The 11,019-nt window shown below is 46.8% G+C and overlaps 1 protein-coding gene across 4 annotated transcripts in view; it reads left to right on the top strand.

The window, feature by feature from the left end:
- kdm6ba (lysine (K)-specific demethylase 6B, a) overlaps positions 1 to 11,019 on the top strand; it is a 179,743-nt gene that overhangs the window by 141,059 nt on the left and 27,665 nt on the right. For 3 of the 4 annotated variants that reach the window (XM_046327990.1, XM_046327991.1, XM_046327992.1), the window contains one exon: positions 1,566 to 1,678. The gene's annotated coding sequence lies outside the window, so the exon portion shown is untranslated. Of the gene's footprint in view, positions 1 to 1,256; positions 1,278 to 1,565; positions 1,679 to 11,019 lie in introns of those variants that run through there. The other variant, XM_046327993.1, reaches the window with a different exon arrangement.

The following is an 11,019-nucleotide window of genomic DNA, read 5'->3' as shown; positions in this document are numbered from 1 at the left end:
CCTCCTCTTCCCTCCTCCTCTCCTTTCTTCAATGTATCTCTCTGCTGGGCTGGTTAGTGTTCCTCCCACGGGTTGACCTTTACAGACACAGATACTGTAGTAGACACACTTTTCATCTGATCTCAGTTCAGCCTTATCGCTGCTGAACTCTCGGAATCAACCCTATCTCTCCCACACATCTCACTCTGAGCTGATCTGGGGGTCAGTATTGACATTTAGTACAAGCATAAAATCCCCTTAGGCTACACTGATACAGGTGATGATATGAATGCGATATCGTGACATTCACAAAGAGTGGGAGAAGGGAATATATTGAAACTGTTTTGGCTTTAGTGTCAATTCAAACATAATTTCATGGCCAACTAAGTATATTTCCACTGTCAACAGACTGCTAACTAAGCTGAAAAGTAAGTCGCGCAGAAGTAACAGATACTTATACTATACACATTCATCCATTCTGTTTTAAGGTGGAAATGCTCAATCTCTTACAAAAATTTCCCTGTAGGGGCCTCTGAGGGCCCTCCACATCAGCTGCGGCCTTCCAGGGAGTCAGGCCTATGACCTCTGACCTCTGGGTGAAAGGTCAAGTGCCTTAACTGCTAGTCCACTTGACTGCCAGGGGCAGATGAATGTAAACTTGCCAATTATTGACCCAACTGTTAGAACCTGTGTTTATAGAAGTACATGCAGATGCATGCCTTGAGCTATACGTTTATGTTACAACTCTTATAGAGTGTAGCGTGTGTTCATGTATTGTATTTAGGTATGTGTATGAAACAGCAATGCGTGTGTGTGTTTTCCATGAGCCTGCATGGTGAGTTGGAAGATAGAGAGAACAAGAAAGGGCGAGAGAGAGGGGGGCGGGGAGGTAAAGGGAGAGAGAGGTTATCTGTTTAGGTAAGTGGAGAGGGTAAAAGAGGGGGACAGTGGAGGGGAGGTAGAGGGAGGAGGACAGACGGGAGGAGGGTTGAAGAGTTGAAAGTAGGGAGTAGGAATGGGTAGGGTACATTACATTTAGGTAGACTGCACTCTGTGTAAACCACAACATCATGTCAAAAAGGACATGCTCACTGGCGTGTGTGTGTGTGTGTGTGTGTGTGTGTGTGTGTGTGTGTGTGTGTGTGTGTGTGTGTGTGTGTGTGTGTGTGTGTGTGTGTGTGTGTGTGTGTGTGTGTGTGTGTGTGTGTGTGTGTGTGTGTGTGTGTGTGTGTGTGTAGGGGGTAGGAGGTGTACCAGAGTGCCACCTGTTCTTGATCACATGACCCTGCAGTAACATTGTGAGTCACTCAGGAACAGGCGACACATGCCAAACACAGACACACACATGCACAGACACACACATACACACTCCCAGATGGCCACAGCAACGGCCAAGGCAGGGCCTCATGTTTGGCCTGACACACACTTTGGCTTTATGAACCACTAAAATGTCAACTGTGTATTGAACCCCAAACGACAATGTTGATTGTGTTACCATTCCATCATAGAATGGCATGCCAACCATGTTGTAACCGCTTGACCCCAAGCCCAGACTGACCATGTTGTCATCCATGTTGTGTGTTCAGGAGGTGCAGGCAGAGAGAGAGAGAGAGAGAGCGCCTGAGGTGTCGTAATATGGTGGTCAACTGACCCTCCAACCTCCCTGCCGCTGACCAGACTGAAGACGTGGCATATACAGGTAAGACTCAACCGCTCTTTTGGGTTTCATTTCACTATGTACAGTGGGACAAAAAAGTATTTAGTCAGCCACCAATTGTGCAAGTTCTCCCACTTAAAAAAGATGAGAGAGGCCTGTATGACAAACAAAATGAGGGAAAAAACATCCAGAAAATCACATTGTGGGATTTTTAATGAATTTATTGCAAATTAGGGTGGAAAATAAGTATTTGGTCAATAACAAAAGTTTAACTCAATACTTTGTTATATACCCTTTGTTGGCAATGACAGAGGTCAAACGTTTTCTGTAAGTCTTCACAAGGTTTTCACACACTGTTGCTGGTATTTTGGCCAATTCCTCCATGCAGATCTCCTCTAGAGCAGTGATGTTTTGGGGCTGTTGCTGGGCAACACGGACTTTCAACTCCCTCCAAAGATTACCTATGGGGTTGAGATATGGAGACTGGCTAGGCCACTGCAGGACCTTGAAATGCTTCTTACGAAGCCACTCCTTCGTTGCCCGGGCGGTGTGTTTGGGATCATTGTCATGCTAAAAGACCCAGCCACGTTTCATCTTCAATGCCCTTGCTGATGGAAGGAGGTTTTCACTCAAAATCTCACGATACATGGCCCCATTCATTGTTTCCTTTACACGGATCAGTCGTCCTGGTCCCTTTGCATAAAAACAACCCCAAAGCATGATGTTTCCACCCCCATGCTTCACAGTAGGTATGGTGTTCTTTGGATGCAACTCAACATTCTTTGTCCTCCAAACACGAGTTTGGAGTTTTTACCAAAAGGTTATATTTTGGTTTCATCTGACCATAGGACATTCTCCCAATCTTCTTCTGGATCATCCAAATGCTCTCTAGCAAACTTCAGACAGGCCTGGACATGTACTGGCTTAAGCAGAAGGACACGTCTGGCACTGCAGGATTTGAGTCCCTGGCGGCGTAGTGTGTTACTGATGGTAGGCTTTGTTACTTTGGTCCCAGCTCTCTGCAGGTCATTCATTAGGTCCCCTGTGTGGTTGAGGGATTTTTGCTCACCGTTCTTGTGATCATTTTGACCCCACGGGGTGAGATCTTGCGTGGAGCCCCAGATCGAGGGAAACTATCAGTGGTCTTGAATGTCTTCCATTTCCTACCTGTTTGTAGGTGACCAAATACTTATTTTCCACCATAATTTGCAAATAAATTCATTAAAAATCCTACAATGTGATTTTCTGGGGGGGAAAAGTCTCATTTTGTCTGTCATAGTTGAAGTGTACCTATGATGAAAATTACAGGCCTCTCTCAACTTTTTAAGTGGGAGAACTTGCACAATTGGTGGCTGACTAACTACTTTTTTGCCCCACTGTATGTTGAACATAGACATAGAAATCTGTGCCTGGGGAAGAAGCGAGCGTGATAAGAGTCCAGGAAAGCAGAGGAAGAAAATATTTTAGAATGAGAAAAGAGGGAGGCTGGTAGCGGACAGAGACAGAGACAGAGAGACAGAGAGAGAGAGAGAGAGAGAGAGAGAGAGAGAGAGAGAGAGAGAGAGAGAGAGAGAGAGAGAGAGAGAGAGAGAGAGAGAACACCCCCCAAGTCAACCATGCCCACACCACCTTTAGGCCCCCTCATATCAGACCCATGCCCCTCCTGTCCACCCCATGCACCCCACCCCCGCAAAGAGGGCCTCAACATGGAAGTCACACATACACCCAGGCTGTGAGCGGGCAAACAGGCCCAACCTACACTAGCCCAACCCCCACTACACTAGCCCAAGCCAATGGCATGTACCAGATGCTCAGCAGGCTCTGCTCACACTTACTGGCCTGAGGCCAAACCACACGACCAACAACATTGGACACTTTATGGAACACAAAGCCTTCACTATCTTATCCTGGAATATCAAAGGCCTGAGGTTATCTGCCTTTGGCCTAAAGAGCAGGAACCTGGACTTCATCAAAGAAATCGGTAATACAGACATTGTCATCCTGCAAGAAACCTGGTATAGAGGAGACGGACCCACTGGTTACAGAGAGCTGGTAGTCCCATCCATCAAACTACCAGGTGTGAAGCAGGGAAGGGACTCCGAGGGTATGCTAATTTGGTATAGAGCAGATCTAACTCTATTAGATTAATCAAAACGGGAACATTTTACATCTGGCTAGAAATTCAAAAGGAAAGGATCTTAACAGAGAAAAATGTCCTCCTGTGTGCTACCTATATCCCTCCAATAGAATCCCCATACTTTAATGAAGACAGCTTCTCCATCCTGGAGGGGGAAATCAATAATTTCCAGGCCCAGGGACATGTCGCAACCTAAATGCCAGAACCGGACAAGAACCTGACACCATCAGCACACAGGGGGACAAACACCTGCCTGGAGGTGACAGCATTCCTTCCCCCATATGCCCCCCTAGACACAACTATAACAACCTAACCAACAAAAACTGGTCACAACTCCTGCAGCTCTGTCGCACGCTGGGTATGTACAGTGCCTTGCGAAAGTATTCGGCCCCCTTGAACTTTGCGACCTTTTGCCACATTTCAGGTTTCAAACATAAAGATATAAAACTGTATTTTTTTGTGAAGAATCAACAACAAGTGGGACACAATCATGAAGTGGAACGACATTTATTGGATATTTCAAACTTTTTTAATAAATCAAAAACTGAAAAATTGGGTGTGCAAATTTGACCCCAATAACTACTGTGTGATATAAAACAGCAACCTTGGGAAAATCCTCTGCATTATCATTAACAACAGACTTGTACATTTACTCAGTGAAAACAATGTATTGAGGAAATGTCAAATTGGCTTTTTACCAAATTACCTTACGACAGACCACGTATTCACCCTGCACACCCTAATTGACAAACAAACAAACCAAAACAAAGGCAAAGGAAAAGGAAAAGTCTTCTCATGCTTTGTTGATTTCAAAAAAGCCTTCGAGTCAATTTGGCATTCGGGTCTGCAATACAAATTGATGGAAAGTGGTGTTGGGGGGAAAACATACAACATTATAAAATCCATGTCCACAAACGGCGGATAAAATAAGCAAAAAACACATATTTCTTCTCACAGGGCCGTGGGGTGAGACAGGGATGTAGCTTAAGCCCCACCCTCTTCAACATATATATCAATGAATTGGCGAGGGCACTAGAACAGTCTGCAGCACCCGGCCTCACCCTACTAGAATCTGAAGTCAAAGGTCTACTGTTGGCTGATGATCAGGTGCTTTTGTCACCAATCAAGGAATGCCTACAGCAGCACTTAGATCTTCTGCCAGAACTGGGCCCTGACAGTAAATCTCAGTAAGACAAAAATAATGGTATAATAATAATAATACAAATTATAATAATACAAATTCCATCTAGACACCGTTGCCCTAGAGCACACAAAAAACTATACATACCTTGGCCTAAACATCAGCGCCAGAGGTATCTTCCACAAAGCTGTGAACGATTTGAGAGACAAGGCAAGAAGGGCATTCTATGCCATCAAAAGGAATATAAAATTCGACATACCAATTAGGATCTGTCACGCCTTGGTCATTGTATCTTGTGTTTTTGTTATATGTTTGGGTAGGCCAGGGTGTGACATGGGTTTATGTTGTATTTCGTATTGGGGTTTGTATTAATTAGGAGTGTGTATTAGTAGGGGTGTGTCTAGTTAGGCTTGGCTGCCTGAGGCGATTCCTAATTGGAGTCAGCTGATTCTCGTTGTCTCGGATTGGGAAACGTATTTAGGCAGCCTGAGTGCGCATTGTATTTCGTGGGCGATTGTACCTGTCTTAGTGTTAGTCACCAGATAGGCTGTATTTGTTTCATTCGTTTGTTGTTTTCTTCTTCCGTTATTTCATGTACCGTATTAGCTTCATTAAAAGTCATGAGTAACCTACACGCTGCATTTCGGTCTGACTTTCTACAAACAACAGACGAAGATCACTACAGAATCGCCCACCACGATTCACAGACCGAGCAGCGTGTGAACTGGCAGGAGCTAAAGGAGGACGATATGGACGGCAGAAGCAGGGATTATACGACGTGGGAAGAAATCGACAGGTGGGCAGCCGACCCAGAGCGAGTGCAAGAGCCCGCCTGGGATTCCCTACAGCAATGCGAAGAGGGCTATACACGGATGGAATCGAGAAGGAAAGCATTGCTATACAGAGCGAAAACTGAAGGTAACAGGGGAAAGCGCAGAGAGAGAGTGGCTGAGTCAGGAAACAGACCTGAGCCTACTCTCCCTGTTAATCGTGAAGAGCAGTTGCAATGGGAGAGAATGCATCATTTGGAGATTTGGACATGGGAGGAGGAATTAGACGGTCAAGGACCCTGGGAGCAGCCGGGAGAATATCGCCGTCCCAAGGAGGAAATAGAGGCAGCTAAAGCGGAGAGGCGTATGTATGAGGAGGCAGCACGGCGACGCGGTTGGAAACCGGAAAGTCACCCCCAAAAAAATATTGGGGGGGGCTAAAAGGGAGAATAGTTATGCCAGGTAGGAAACCTGCGCATACTCCCTATGCTCACCGTTGGGCTAGAGAGACCGGGCAGGCACCGTGGGTGCAGAGCCAGCTGCGACACATACCAGCCCTTCCTATTGGCCGGGCTAGAGTGGGCATCGAGCCAGGTAAGCTTGGGCAGGCTCGGTGCTCTAGAGCTCCAGTGCGCCTGCACGGTCCGGTCTATCCAGAGCCACCTCTACACACCAGTCCTCCGGTAGCAGCTCCCCGCACCAGGCTTCCTGTGCGTGTCCTCGCGCCAGTACCACCAGTTCCAGCACCACGCACCAGGCCTCCAGTGCGCCTCGCCTGTTCAGCTCAGCCAGAGCTTTTCTCCTCTCCTGCGCTGCCGGAGTCTCCTGTCTGTCCAGCGCCACCAGTGCTCCCAGTCGGCCCAGCGCGTCCAGTGCGCATCGCCTGTTCAGCACAGCCAGTGCTTTTCTCCCCTCCTGTGCTATTGGAGTCTCCAGCCTGTTTAGCGCAGCCAGAGCCTTTCTCCTCTCCTGTGCTGCCGGAGTCTCCTGTCGGCCCAGCGTCACCAATCTGCCAGGATCCACCAGAAGTGCCAGTCTGCCAGGATCCGCCAGAAGTGCCAGTCTACCAAGATCTTCTAGATCGGCCAGACAACCTTAATCATCCAGGTCCACCAGCCAGCCAGGATTTACCGGAGCCTACTACCTGCCTGAGCTTCCTCTCAGTACTGAGCTTCCTTTCAGTACTAGGCTCCCTCTCTGTACCGAGCTTCCTCTCAGTACCGAGCTTCCTCTCAGTACCGAGCTTCCCCTCAGTACCGGGCTTCCCCTCAGTACCGGGCTTCCCCTCAGTACCGGGCTTCCCCTCAGTACCGGGCTTCCCCTCAGTACCGGGCTTCCCCTCAGTACCGGGCTTCCCCTCAGTACCGGGCTGCTTCGGTCCCGGGCTGCCCCTCTGTCCCGGGCTGCCCCTCTGTCCCGGGCTGCCCCTCTGTCCCGAGCTGCCCCTCTGTCCCGAGCTGCCCCTCTGTCCCGAGCTGCCCCTCTGTCCCGAGCTGCCCCTCTGTCCCGAGCTGCCCCTCTGTCCCGAGCTGCCCCTCAGTTATGTGGGGGTCAGGGTGAGGACTATTAGGCCATGGTCGGCGGAGAAGGTGGATTATCCTAGGACGCGAAGGGGAGGAACTAGGACATTTATGGAGTGGTGTCCACGTCCCGAGCCAGAACCGCCACCATGGACAGACGCCCACCCGGACCCTCCCTATGCTCTTGAGTGCGTCCCGGAGTCCGCACCTTAGGGGGGGGTTCTGTCACGCCTTGGTCATTGTATCTTGTGTTTTTGTTATATGTTTGGGTAGGCCAGGGTGTGACATGGGTTTATGTTGTATTTCGTATTGGGGTTTGTATTAATTAGGAGTGTGTATTAGTAGGGGTGTGTCTAGTTAGGCTTGGCTGCCTGAGGCAATTCCTAATTGGAGTCAGCTGATTCTCGTTGTCTCGGATTGGGAACCGTATTTAGGCAGCCTGAGTGCGCGTTGTATTTCGTGGGCGATTGTACGTGTCTTAGTGTTAGTCACCAGATAGGCTGTATTTGTTTCATTCGTTTGTTGTTTTCTTCTTCCGTTATTTCATGTACCGTATTAGCTTCATTAAAAGTCATGAGTAACCTACACGCTGCATTACGGTCTGACTTTCTACAAACAACAGAGGAAGATCACTACAGGATCTGGTTAAAAATACTTTAATCAGTTATAGAACCCATTGCCCTTTATGGTTGTGAGATCTGGGGTCCGCTCACCAACCAAGAATTCACAAAATGGGACAAACACCAAATTGAGACTCTGCATGCAGAATTATCCTCCGTGTACAACGTAGAACACCAAATAATGCATGCAGAGCAGAATTAGGCCGATATCCGCTAATTATCAAAAATCTAGAAAGAGACGTTAAATTCTACAACCACCTAAAAGGAAGCGATTTCCAAACCTTCCATAACAAAGCCATCACCTACAGACAGATGAACCTGGAGAAGAGTCCCCTAAACAAGCTGGTCCTGGGGCTCTGTTCACAAACACAAACACAAACACACCCCACAGAGCCCCAGGACAGCACCACAATTAGACCCAAACAAATCATGAATAAACAAAAAGATAATTACTTGACACATTAGAAAGAATTAACAAAAAAACAGAGCAAACTAGAATGCTATTTGACCCTAAACAGAGAGTACACAGTGACAGAATACCTGACCACTGTGACTGACCCAAACTTGATGAAAGCTTTGACTATGTACAGACTCAGTGAGCATAGCCATGCTATTGAGAAAGGCTGCCGTCGGCAGACCTGGCTTTCAAGAGAAGACAGGCTATGTGCACATTGCCGAAAAAATGAGGTGGAAACTGAGCTGCACTTCCTAACCTTCTGCCCAATGTATGACCATATTAGAGACACATATTTCCCTCAGATTACACAGATCCACAAAGAATTTGAAAACAAATCTGATTTTGATAAACTCCCATATCTACTGTGTGAAATACCACAGTGGGCATCACAGCAGCAAGATATGTGACTCGTTGCCACAAGAAAAGGTCAACCAGTGAAGAACAAACATATTTATGTAAAGACAACCCACATTTATGCTTATTTATTTCCCCTTTTGTAGTTTAACCATTTATACATTGTTACAACACTGTATATATATATACATAATATGACATTTGTAATGTCTTTATTCTTTTGGAACTTCTGTGACTGTAATGTTAACTGTTCATTTTTATTGTTTATTTCACTTTTGTATATTATCTATTTCACTTGCTTTGGAAATGTTAACATGTTTCCCATGATAATAAAGCCCCTTAAATTGAATTGAGACAGACAGACAGACAGACAGACAGACAGACAGACAGACAGACAGACAGACAGACAGACAGACAGACAGACAGACAGACAGACAGACAGACAGAGAGACAGAGAGACAGAGAGACAGAGAGACAGAGAGACAGAGAGACAGAGAGAGAGACCACAAAGAGTCATTTACGAGGAGGATGACGGTTATGTACGATGTGTCACTGTGTGTGTGTGTGTGTGTGTGTGTGTGTGTGTGTGTGTGTGTGTGTGTGTGTGTGTGTGTGTGTGTGTGTGTGTGTGCTGAGTAAGGCTTGTTGGATTTGTAGTGGCATGGTCTGAGTCAGGAATGAGTGTGAGCATAACTCTGAGGACTTACACACACACACACACGTCTGTCTGTTTCTCTATCCACACAGTCCCGCAGAGAGGAGGCTGAGAGGCACTGTCTGTACCAGTGACACATCCTCCTACTATTACCACACACACGTGCATACACACCCCACACACACGCTCCCCGTCTCTACTACTCCGCTACTCAGGCCTACGGCTTTTTCCACATTTTGTTGTGTTACAGCCTGAATTTAAAATGGATTCAATGGAGATATTTTCTCACTGGCCTACACATAATACCCCGCACCTCTCTGATTCAGAGGGGTTGGGTTAAATGTGGAAGACACATTTCAGTTGAATGCATTCAGTTGCACAACTGTCTAGGTATCCCCCTTTCCCAACAAAACGTATTCCCTCTCAGGAGACTGAAAACATTTGGCATGGGTCCTCAGATCCTCAAAAGATTTTACAGCTGCACCATCGAGAGCATCCTGACGGGTTGCATCACTGCCTGGTATGGCAACTGCTCGGCCTCCAATCGCAAGGCACTACAGAGGGTAGTGCGTACGGCCCAGTACATCATTGGGGCCAAGCTTCCTGCCATCCAGGACCTCTATACCAGGCGGTGTCAGAGGAAGGCCCTTAAAACTGTCAAAGAAGGCAGCCACCCTAGTCATAGACTGTTCTCTCTGCTACCGCAAGGCAAGCGGTACCAGAGCACCAAGTCTCAGTCTAAGAAGCTTCTTAACAGCTTCTACCCTAAAGCAATAAGACTCTTGAACAGTACATCAAATGGCTACCCAGACTATTTGCATTGCCCCCCCTTTCTACACTGCTGCTTCTCTCTGTTATTATCTATACATAGTCACTTTAATAACTCTACCTACATGAACATATTACCCCGACACTGGTGCCCCCGCACATTGACTCTGTACCGGTACCCCCTGTATTTAGCCTCGTTATTGTTATTTTATTGTGTTACTTTTTATTATTTTTTACTTTAGTTTATTTGGTAAATATTTATATAACTCTTAAGTCAGCACTTCACAGTAAAGGTCAACACTTGTCGGCGCATGTGACAAATAAAGTTTGATTTCATTTGACATCAAATTAATGTTATATAATGTAGTGTGTGCGTGCGTGCGAGTGTGTGTGAGCGTGTACTTTATACAAATGATGTGTCTGTGTGAAGTAGGAATGACAAGAATCTTTTTGGCTTGTACCCATGAGAGGGATGCTATATATATATCTGCAGTATGAGAACCGAACTCGCTCCCCTCTCCCTGCAGTCCTCCTCTCCCACTCCCTCTCCTCTCGTTACTGAAGGCCCAGTTACTGTAATTACCCTCTACACACACAACACACACATATACACACACATGCTTAAGGACCCCCTGCAGTCCCCTGTCTGACCCCACTTACCTTCCCCTGCGATAGAAGAGGAAGAGGGATTCAACAAGGAGACACATTGTCACGCACTGACCTTCGAGATCCTCATTTATTCTCTGTTTGGTTAGGTCAGGGTGTGACCCGGGTGGGGAAATCTATGTTTTCTATTTCTTTGTTGTTTTGCCGAGTGTGTTTCCCAATCAGAGGCAGCTGTGTATCGTTGTCTCTGATTGGGGATCATATATAAGTTGTGGGTTTTGTGGGGTGTTATTGGTCTGTTTAGTGTGTGTGCCTGGCGGAACTGTTCGCTTCCGTTTTTTTAGATTAGTTATTT

Source organism: Oncorhynchus gorbuscha, linkage group LG25, assembly GCF_021184085.1.
Source record: "Oncorhynchus gorbuscha isolate QuinsamMale2020 ecotype Even-year linkage group LG25, OgorEven_v1.0, whole genome shotgun sequence".
Classification (NCBI taxonomy): domain Eukaryota; kingdom Metazoa; phylum Chordata; class Actinopteri; order Salmoniformes; family Salmonidae; genus Oncorhynchus; species Oncorhynchus gorbuscha.
The sequence above is the reverse complement of the archived record's forward strand: the minus strand, read 5'-3'. Positions and strand labels throughout refer to the sequence as shown.